Here is an 11,877-nt window from a genome sequence, read left to right as displayed (position 1 = left end):
ACAACACCACTATTGCCATTGGAGATGGTTGCAGATGCTGCGGAGGTGATGGCCTAGCTGTATTTTGTCTGGAATAATAACGCAGAGACCCAGGTGATAACCGAGACCCCGGTTTCGAATCCCACCACGGCAAATGTTGGAATTTGCAATCAATCAAATATCAGGAATTGAGAATCTAATGAAACCATTGTGTTTGTCCTACCTGGAACACTAATGCACTTCAGAGAAGGAAATCTACTGTCTTCACCCGGTCGGACTTACATGTGACTCCAGATCACAGCACTGTGGTTAACACACAGTTGTAGTTTGAAATGGCCAAGCCAGCCGCTCCGTTATATCACTCACTAAAATTTTCAAATAAATGAAACCGGGCGGACCACAACACTGACTACTTACAGCCAACAGGCTGCAGTGGGTCAGGGAGGTGGCTCACCAACACCTTCTCAAGGACAATCAGGAAAGGAATTAATTACTGGCCCAACATCCCATTACTGAATAAAAGAAGATGATGACACTCAAGGAAGAGAGACAAAGTTACATAGCTCACTTCAAACTGGGACTTTGATGTACAGCTCACATGGGCATGCATTTCAGTAATATGGGAACAGGAAAAAAATAAAGAAGATTAGTCTGGACTATTATTTCCACTCCAGCTAATCATCAACAGTCCCTCTGTTTGTTTCTTTCTCTCTACCTCTTTCTTTCTCTATCTATTCAACTCACTCCTTCTCCCTTTCACAACAGCCATCCCTGTCATCAACATCAAACAGAGCTGCATTCAGTTCTGATGTATGGTGATTGGACGCAAAACTTCACTTCTATTTTTCTCTCGACCTGAGGCTGCCAAATCTGTTCAGTTTCTCTGGCACTTACTCGTTCCTTTTGTTTCTGATCTCTAGAGGCATTTTTTTCCCCTCTACCTTTCACGGGATGTCTGCATCATTGACAGAGCAGCATTTGTGGACCTCACTAAATGCCTTTTACTGTGAGGCCATTCCTTAAGGTATTGGGTCTGACGTCAGTCTTAATTCAGACCAGGCAATAATGTGAGATTTAATCACCAAAGGACAACAGTGAAATAGATAAACTTATTGACAAAGTGCTGGTGGAATTATACTAGTAAAATTCACTTTTATTTCCAGTTCCTGTCATTTGAATTTAAGTTCTGTCATCATCTGTGATAGGATTTGAAACAGTGTCCACAGTGTAGTTACCTGGGCCACTGAATTACGTGGCCAGCGACATTACTACTCTGACACCGTGTCCCTGTCATGAATTTACTTTACAGACAAGAACAAGATTTTGATGGAAACATTTGTAACGGAAAGACTGATTAGAAGAGAACAGGAACCATAAAGTCTGACTTTTACCAAGGTATAGATAATGGTTTATTTTGCACTCGCACTGACGTCAAGATGGGGTCTGGCGATACCATGGAGCTGGGAGTGGGTAGCTTTGGTGATGGAGAGAATACCAAGACATAAATCAATTCGGGGAAAATAGGTACTTTGTGATTGTGAACAGTCTTGTTTTCAGATGTTTGTGTGTGCGGGTGTGTAGGCGGTTCTGAAATGTGTGGGTAATGAATGCATTTGCATTTGAAACTGACGACAATAGTTTCAGTATTTACTAAATATAGATAACAGAAATAGCACTGAAGTTCACCATGGGATTAATAAATCGATAGTGATGGGGAGACTTACCAGGAACACCAACAATAGCGAGCATGGGATAGTAACCAGCCTGAATAATCAGCAGTACACCGTATATCCGAACTGGTAATATGTGCGAATAAAAGGAAAGATACAAAAGACCCCAAGATAAACTCCTGTCCATTGTTGCAGCATTCCAGTCTATTTTTCTTAGATTCTGAACCATTGATGCGTCATTCCAGTCGACTGTTCTCAGATTCTGATCCATTGTTGGCATATTCCAGTCTAATGCTCTCAGATTCTGATCCACTGTTTAAACATTCCATCTAGTGTTCTCAGATTCTGGCCCATTGTTGGAACATTCCAGTCTATGGTTCTCAGATTCTGATCTCTCCTTTCCCTGTCGCTGCAACTGCTGATCCTTGTCAGTGTTGCTGGTGATACATCTGCATCAATAATGGGATAAAGCATTGGAAGAAGCCCCGTACAAATAGAAGAGGAAAACCATCCAGTGACATAATTAGGATCCATGGAGAGTGACATCAATCACAGTCACTGAACAAACAGATCCAGATAACTCCTTTTGGAATACGACCTTCAGTTCAAAATAACAACTGGATTGAATTGAATGTTGACATCACTGGCTAATGGTCACATCTCCCATTTCCATTTGTTCTCGTGAAGTTAATTGTGAGGGAGAATTATTGACGTTTTCTTAATGCGGGTTAGATGATTCTGCTGTGATATTCATTTGCAATACTGTAACCACCTGAACGCTCCACCATGACCATCCACAACAAAAAAATCACAATCTAGATGTGGTTTCCATGCTGGTCTCTCCTTGACTAGAACAGGCACCAAGCAACAGATTCTCAGTGGATATATTTGCCCTGACCATACATAGGAAGTGTGGATATTTTTGTCTGGACATTCCACTCGTGACAATGCTGAATCTTCAACACACAATATGATTGAGCACGTTTTATGTAAACTAACAAACACTTTCACATTGTATTGGCTTCAAAGCGGTACGACTTACATTTTTGGAATTCAGTCCAAAGCCAAATGTGGCATGTTCTCACAAACCCAGTCCTTTTACAGGGTTATGTTGTCCTTGGTTTTTTTGAAAGAGGGTCTAAAGGACCCAAGATTCCAATATGTCAGAATTTTGACAGGTTCGTTGGGGTCCTTTTGTTTATACCTAACAGAACATGCCTCATCCAAGAAGCCTTTTAAGTCTCTAAAAAGTACCCTGTATAATCAAGAGGACCTGTCCAGCTCCCCAGCTGGACAGGTTGGATCAGTTCTTGGTTAGTTGAGTTAGAGTCACTGGACGCTCTCTGCCTCCTTCTGCCCTTCCGACATTATAACCAGTTAGCAGTTGGGTCAGTTTTATTCTTGGTGCTTAGGGGTTTTGTTTATTGGGATTGTTGCAAGTATATTGGAACAGCATCTTTAAATCGGTATAGCCTGTCAGGTTCGGATACGATACGTTATTCAGGTATTCTGTTTTCGGTTCCTTATGTTTAATTTGGTAATTTGGCAAATAAATGTCATTTGTTTAAAACTCGGCAGTCTGACCAGCTAATTCACTCTGGGAATATCAGCTATACACTAACCTTCAACAAGTAGCAAATTTATCGTCCGGCTACCTGCTTAAAATGTTTTGAGTGCTCGGGTCTGGTCCATAACAGATTAGGGGCCTTCGCAGAATTTAGACAGCGAGTGGCAGGTGATATTGTCTCTTATTTCGTGTGTTGATTTGGTGAGTAAACAGACCTTCAGATAGCAATGGTTCCTGCAGGAACAAAGCTTGTTTTGGAGGTGGAGGAAGTGACCTTGGGGGTTTTACAAAATGCACATAAGTCCAAGCCGTAGGAATTAGAAGACAAAGGGAGTTAAAGCTACCGTCTGATGTGAGGAAAGATGAGATGAATGCAGCAGTAGCTCGGCATTCCAATTTGCTGCAAACTCCATCAGGATCTGTGGAGATGACTAAACTTCAATCGCAAAAGAGGCAGCTTGAGTTGGAAGCAGAGGTGAAGCAGTTTGAGCTACGACTAAAATCAGAAGAGGAAGAAAGATAACGAATAGGTTTAACAGAGGAAAGAGAAAAAAATAAATAGCTTCAGCAGGAGAGAAAGAAAAAGAGGGAGCATTTGAGCTTCCGAGGTGGACACTTAGAATGGAAAGTCAGCTGAAAAGGATGAGGATGAAGGCTGAAGGTCAGCTTAGCGAGGTACAGAGTGAAGATGGTTAAACCCATGGTCGTCCAAAGCCTGGTGAGAAATGTGTTTCAGTATATTCACAGCCTAGATTAATGAGTAGGGAAGTGGCTAAAGAATTTCAGTGGCCAGTGACCATGTAGGTTTTGTTGACCCAAACAAAACTTGTAGGTAGAGCTAGTGAGGTATGTGCAACACTATCAGAGGAGGGATCTGGGGACTATGAGGAGAGGAAAATATACGTATGAGCACGTGCCAAAAGCCTACAGACAACGTGAGGAATTTAAGGAAGGATCCTGGTCGAACCCATATTGAGTTTGAAAGAATCAAACAAAGTAATTTTCAGAGATGGATAAGAGCTTTAAAAAGAGAGCAAACCTACAATGCTCTGAGAGAGACAATTACTTTGGAGGAGTTTAAGCATTCACATAGTGCAAACTCATTTGGAAGATACTAGAGTAATAAAGGCAAGGCTGGCAGCTGAATAGTCTGATGATTATGACTGGTGATTATTGTTATAAAACTTGTTTTGGCTTCCAGAGTCAATTTCAGTCCATGATGGATAGAAATTGGGGCAAAGAGAAATCCCCACGTAGAAAGGGAGACGTAGCTCACGGTGAAGGCAATACTTGAAGGAGGCAGAGAAGATTTTTTAAAAGCCTCCGGTGTTTTCATTGCAACAAATTAGGTCACATGAAATCACTGTTTTGGTGGATTCAGAAAAAAACACAGATGTAGGAAAAAAGGAATAAATCTGGGAGTTTTGATGGAGCGGTAACAGAATGCACAGTGGAAACTAGAAAGCTGCATCAGAGCGTATAATCTGATTGGAGGTTTGTTACGGAGGGAGTACCAGATCTGCTTATAAAATATACCTGCAAAGGGAAAGTTTATTCACATAGGGCAGTTAAAGAGAATGCAATATTAAGAGACACAGGATCCTCTGTGAATAGATAAGGAGATATGTACTTCTGAAGGAATATTTCCAGAAAAGGTACAGCGAAAGGCAATTCACCATGAGACAAAAGGTGCAAAATCATGTAAAGTGAGCATAGCGTGTCCAGAAAAGTGTGGGGAAATTGTGGTAGAGGTATTGGACAAACTCTCAGCTCCAGGAATACAATTTGTCCTTGCGGAAAATATAGCTGATTCAGTGGTAGGATTACTGCTATATCATTGAAAAGCCAGTGGATATGCAGGCAACTGAATCAATGTAGGAGTCTTATCCTTGAAATTTTCCTGATTGTGGGTAACAAAGTCCCAGTGTCACAAGTTGAAACAGAAAATACCAAAAATGTAAAGATAAGGAAGCTTAAGTGGCATGAACAGATACTTTGTTCCATCAGAAAGTTGAGACAAAACAGGAGCAAATTGGTGATCATGTAAAAAAAATTTCTCGGCTAAACTAATTGAGTCACAGCAGAAAGATAAAAGTTTAAAGCAGTTGTATCAAAAAGCACATACGTTAGGAATTTTGAATGTATCCCTGAGCTTTGTTACCTTAAAAATGATGTCCAAATGAGGAAATGGAGACTATTATATATTCAAGGAGCTGAAAAATGAGAAGAGATTCATCAAATCATATTGCCAATAGGTTACAGAAAGGAGGTGGTGCGAATGGTGGATGAATTACCACCGAGAAGTCAGTTCGGAGTGAGGGAAAAAAACAGACTGAATACAGAGACATTTTACTGGCCTGGACTGCAACAGGATGTAGTTGATGTTTGCCAGGCGTGTTATACATGTCAGGTAATTGGAAAAACACAAGTGATAATAAAACCTGCACCTTTCTTAACTATTCCGGCATTTGAGGAACCTTTTACAGGAGTCTTAATTGATTGGCTAGGTCCCAGATCACAATCAAAAGAGTGGGCATCAGTATTTTTTTAACAATAATGGATGCATCGACTAGATTTCCAGAGGCCATCCCAAGGTGCAGTATCACAGCTAAAAGAATTGCAAAGGAATTACTCTTCTTTAAAAAATAGATACGGACTACCAATGAAGATACAGTGAGATCAAGGTTCAAAGTTCACATCTAATTAATCACTATAATGTTTTAGGAATGAAGCAATTCAAATCTACTGCAAACCATCCACAATTGCAGGGAGCACTAGAAAGGTGACATTAAACATTAAAGACCATGTTGAGGGCTTATAATCAGGATTATCCAGATGATTAGGGTCGGGGAATTCCATTTGCACTTTTTGTGATCAGGGATGCCCCCAATTAACAGAGCAAATTCGTTTCATTGGAATTATTTTGGGGGCATTAAGTGAGAGGACCATTTAAATTGATTAAGGAGAAAATAGTAAATTAGTGTTCAAAGGCCACACATTTGGACTCGGTCTCAAAATTTAAGGAATGATTAATAGCGCTGGGGAGTTGGCTAGACAGCATTTAAAAGAAATGCAACATGCAATAAAACAGGACGCGGAGAGGAAATTTTAAAAATGCAATCTTGTTATCGGGAATAAGATATTACTGTTACTTCCAGTTATAGGTGAACCTTGAAAAGCAAGGTTTAGTAGACCTTATCAAACACAACGGATATTGAGTGAGAGTAACTACTTGATAGGGACTCCAGAAAGAAAGAAATCTCACAGCGTATGTCATGTGAATATGCTCAAAATGTACTTTGACAGGTAAGGACAGCCAGAGAACAAGGTGTTAATGATTACGGCACAGAAGGAAAAAAACAACTTCAGAGGATTCTGATTCGGACATTCCTCAAATTAAAGTGGACAATGAGGTAGTTGTTTAAAAATGTTTTTCTGGAAAAGCGCAGCAGGTCAGGCAGCATCAAAGGAGAAGAAGAATCAACTTTCCGGGCATAATCCCTTATTCAGGAATGAGGAGGGTGTGCCAAGCAGGCTAAGATAAAAGGTAGGGAGGAGGGGCATTGGGAATGCGATAGGTGGAAGGAGGTTCAGGTGAGGGTGATAGGCCGGAGAGTGGGTGGGGGCGGAGAGGTCGAGAAGAAGATTGCACGTCAAGAAAGCGGTGCTGAGTCTGAGGGTTTGGACTGAGAAAAGGTTGGTGGAGGGGAAATGAGGAAGCTGGAGAAATCTGCATTCATCCCTTGTGGTTGGAGGGTTCCTAGGAAGAAGGTGATTTGCTCTTCCTCCAGGTGTCGTGTTGCCATGGTCTGGTGATGGAGGAGTCCAAGGAGCTGCATGTCCTTGGCGGAGTGGGAGGGGCAGTTGGGTTGGTTGGTGCTGGTGTCCCAGAGGTGTTGTCTGAAACGTTCTGCAAGTAGGCGGCCTGTCTCCCCAATGTATAGGAGGCCACATCGGGTGCAGCGGATGCACTAAATGATGTGTGTGGAGGTGCAGGTGAATTTCTGATGGATATTGAAGGATCCCTTGGGGCCTTGGAGGGAAGTGAGGGGGGAGGTGTGGGCGCAAGTTTTTCATTTTTTGCAGTTGCAGAGGAAGGTGCCGGGAGTGGAGGTTGCGTTGGTGGAGTGTGTGGATCTGACAAGGGAGTCACGGAGGGAGTGGTCTTTCCAGAACGCTGATAGCGGTGGGGAGGGAAATATATCCTTGGTGTTGGGGTCCGTTTGGAGGTGGCAGAAATGACGAAGGATGATCCGATGTTACTGGAGGTTGGTGGGGTGGTAGGTGAGGACTAGTGGGGTTCTGTCCTGGTGGCGATTGGAGGGGCCGGGTTCAAGGGCGGAGGAGCGGGAAGTGGAGGAGATGCGGTGCAGAGCATCGTCAATCACGTCTGAGGGGAAATTGCGGTGTTTGAAGAAGGAGGCCAGTGCTTTGTTCGGTATTGGAATTGGTCCTCCTGGGAGCAGATGCGGTGAAGGCGAAGGAATTGGGAATATAATCCCACCTTTTCCTCCACTACATTGATGACTGTATCGGCTCTACCTCGTGCTCCCACGAGGAGATTGAACAGTTCATCCACTTTACGAACACCTTCCACCCAGACCTCAAATTTACCTGGAGAGTCTCAGACTCCTCCCTCCCCTTCTGAGACCTCTCCATCTCTATCTCGGATGACCGACTCAACACGGACGTATACACTAAACCGACTGACTCCCACAGCGACCTAGATTACACCTCTTCCCTCCCTGCCCCCTGTAAAAACGCCATCCTACGTATCATTCCAGCTCCAACTCTGACATGTCCCTGGCGAGGAGGAAAATTACTCAACTATATCCAGTCCCTGCATAGGAGAATAATTACAATCTGACCAATTACCACACCCTCAGTCCCATCTCGACAGTCAAATTGGTGGGAATACTTTTCGATAAAGCTGTCAAGTAGCACCGAAATAATCAGGTCAGTGTGGTTTCTGATAGGTCCCCATGTGGAGATGGTGCTGCAGTGGACATATCATTGGTTTACGAATCCAGTCCAGGCCAATGATCTGGCAGGTGTTGGAAGTTAAAAATAATTAATTAAATATCGATACCTAAAATCTGGTGTCAGTAATAGTGTCCAATGTTGATTGTAAACATCTGTCTCCTTCCCCAAGTGAACTCCCGTGCTTTCTTGGCCGAAAAGTGACTCCAGACACACAAACATGGTCTCTGAATCTGCCAAGTGAGACCCTCAATAGTATCAAACTGCTCTGAGGTCTTAAAGGATAAAACCTGACAGAACATCTAGCATCAACCTCGTTATCAGAAAAGGGAGTGAGAAACACAGTTCTGTCGACCCTTCCTAACATCTGAGAGCTTATGACAACCTTTACAGAGCTTTCCCACAGACTGAACAGAAACATCGGGAGAGTAGGAGGTCATTCAGCACATTGAGCTTTCCCCATGCTATTTCATGGCCGAACATCTCCTCAAAGCAGTTTTCCCCACACAATGTTCATATCCCAAAATATGTTTAAACATTATGAAATATAGTGCCTTTGGCCCATCAATATATCGGGAGTTCTCTGATAACACATGTTTATTAATCGCGATTTGACTGCAATGTGATTCGTGAACCATTTTCTAGAAAGTGAACTAACATCCCTGCTTCCAATCTGTCTCGCCCTGTCAGAGTTTTATATATCTCACTGAGATCTCCACTCATTTTCCTAAAGCCCATGTAATACAGGCCCAGTCGCCCCAGACACTGCTCCCACAACTAACTGTCATCCCAGAGATCAGTCTGTCATCCTTCACTGCACTCCCTCAATGTCAGGTTTGCCCTTTATTAGGTAAGGACACCAAAACTGCACACAATACAGCACAATGTTCGAGATGGGGCCCACCAAGTCCCTGTACAGTTGCAGTAAATGACCCTTACTCCTGCATTCTAAATCACTCTGAAATGAAGTTAAATAAACCATTTATCTTCCAACCTGCTTTCTGCTCCTGCAATATTGCTTTCAGTGACTAGTGTACAGGGAGATCCAGATTCTTTTCAATGTTACAGCTCCCTACTTGCTGGATCTACGTACACTGTATACAGTGTGCCAATGCATTTCCCAGTATTGACTTCCGTGTTCAGAACTCACTGCCCTACATGGACTCGGAATGCTGCGCAGAAATAAACAAAAATGCAGCTTAAGTTCATTTATATATCAACAAATTTCAGCCAATCCTTTTCAAATGATAGCCTGCCATTCAATTGATCCCATCAATGTACACAACCTCTCATCTCTGCCATTGCTCTCCATCTGCCAGGTATTTGCCCAGTCACTCCACTTGTCTCAATCAATCTGTAGCCTTTTTTACATCCTCCTCATCCACTCACAAGCTGACATCGTTTAGAGCTGTCAGCAGTCTTGGGAATATTGGAATTGAGCCCCTCAACCAAAGATATGATGTGTATTTGGAATAGTTGGATGCCAAATCTCGATCCTTGTTATATCCTCCAAGCCTTCCATTCAAAAAACATGGTTTTATTCCTCCTCACTGTTTCCTGCCAATTCTCCCATTCTAAAACCATGACCATATATTAGCCCCAGTCCCATAGGATTCGAATTTTCACAATAGGCTTGGGGCTTTATCAAAAATCTTTCTGAAAATCAAATCGTATTGCGTTGATACCTTCTCCATAATTTTGCTAAAAGCCATTTTCCCAAACATGATTCCTATTTCATAAAACTCTGTAAAGAAGATGGAGGAATGTACACCGGTCGATCGGACTGTGTCCCTCAAGAAAATTATGCTCGAGTGCTGCGGGTTTGACGCAGCAAACGTGTACTGCCTGCAGGATTTCCCTTAGGCAGGCTATTTCGATATGACCGTCGGGAGCATGAAGCATTGCGAGCAGCTCCAGAAGGTGTTTAAAGAGAAGGAAGGGGGGTGGAATCTGTTCTCCATCTGGTGGGTGGTCGCGTTGTATGTGCTTCCTGCACAGAGGAGTAAGGTTGTTATAATTCATATGTACAACACCCACGTCCCAGCAGCTGATGTCCTGACCTTCCTGAGAAGATGTATCCAGGTCGAGGGAGAAAGCACTAATGTGGTTGACCATTTCGTGATCTTGACCAGCAAGCGGCAGGTCAGGGTAACTCTGAGGGCCGATGCCAGTGGGAACATCCTCCACCAACACTCCAGCTTTGCAATCAGAGGGAGCCGAGTTACATGATGGTCAGAGGGCAACCGAAAGTGTGCCAAAACTGCAGAAGGTCAGGAAACTTGGCGGCAGACTGTAAGGTGACTCTGTTGAAACTGCAAGCAGGAGTGTCACCCAACCAAGGAATGCAAAGAGGATAAGAACTGTAATTGTGCTGAGAGGCAGAACATATGTACAAGGCCTGCCCAAGATGAGCAGCCGCCACGTACTCTCAGATGGCCAGAGGTGGACGGCAAAAGATCAGCAAGGCACCACAATTCAGCAAGGGAACGGTGTGTGGTGGAACCCAGAAGGAAAGACAGGCTGGAGCATAGTAGGCCGCAGCCAGCGGGGAGGTGCAGCAGCCAATCCAAACTCCTACAGGTCAGGCAGAGGTAATGGAAGAGGAGGGAACCAAGGGGGGCGAGGAGTGGATTCCTGTAAAAAAAAGGAAATGGAAAACTCTACAGGTCCCCAAAAACACCCAGCAAAGGGGAAACGACACCTGCAAGAGGAGGAAATGGGCAGCTCTTCGGATGTTGAAGACGGGTGTAAGGAGAGTCGTCACCACCAGAAGAAACAAAGCGCCGTGGGTAGAAAGGAGGGCAGCACCCCCCCACCCCCAAACAGGAAAAGACGAACCCTCTTTGGGGACTGGTAAAGACCAACCCCCACCCAGTGAGAACCAGGAGGTATACACACCGCCCCACAGCCCCAGATAATTGGTTTCAGCGATCCTCTGACAGCCCCGTGGTCAGACAGAGACCTGGGTTGTGCGGACCCTCGGCCCAGCCTGATGACACCAGAGCGGGGAAATGTCCTCAGCGTGGAGTCGGAGAGCTACCTCAGCCCTGCAAGGGTCCAGCAGTTCGCTTACACCACAGGGATGCAGACAGCTACCCCAGAGAGGCACAACCAAGAGCAAATGGACACTGGTAACCTCATAAACTGTTAAAATGCGTATAAAATTGCCAGCATTAATGTGCATAGCATTAAATCTGCTATGCAATGTGTTTCTACGTTGGCCTTCTTAGCCAATGTGAAAGCCAATGTCTTTTTTCTGCAGGAGCGTGGGATACCACACCTCACTAGCTAGAGGAAATGGTAGAGCTTGTGGGCCCATGGGCCGTCGGTTTGGTTGGGGAGCAATGATAACAGCGCCTCCGGCCTGGGTATCCTGTTACGAGGAGGCAACTTCACCATCTCCGTGGTTAATCCTCGTCACCGACGTCATGGACAGGAATGCTACCCAGAGACTGATCAATGTGACGCCCCAGTGGGTAAGAGTGATCGATTGGCCGTCCTGCAACAGCTTCAACTTTGCTGTCTACGTCCAGGTCGGTCATTCTGACAGGAGATTTGAACGGTATCATTGATGCAGATGTACAATCCGGCGGCGGGGGGAGGTGGGGTAAGGGGGAGGGTGTGGCAGTAAATTGGACGCCACTTCCAGACCCCTGATGGTAATGGTAAAAGATGCCAAGC

The sequence above is a fragment of the Chiloscyllium punctatum genome, chromosome 50, assembly GCF_047496795.1.
Source record: "Chiloscyllium punctatum isolate Juve2018m chromosome 50, sChiPun1.3, whole genome shotgun sequence".
NCBI classification, from domain to species: domain Eukaryota; kingdom Metazoa; phylum Chordata; class Chondrichthyes; order Orectolobiformes; family Hemiscylliidae; genus Chiloscyllium; species Chiloscyllium punctatum.
The sequence above is the reverse complement of the archived record's forward strand: the minus strand, read 5'-3'. Positions refer to the sequence as shown.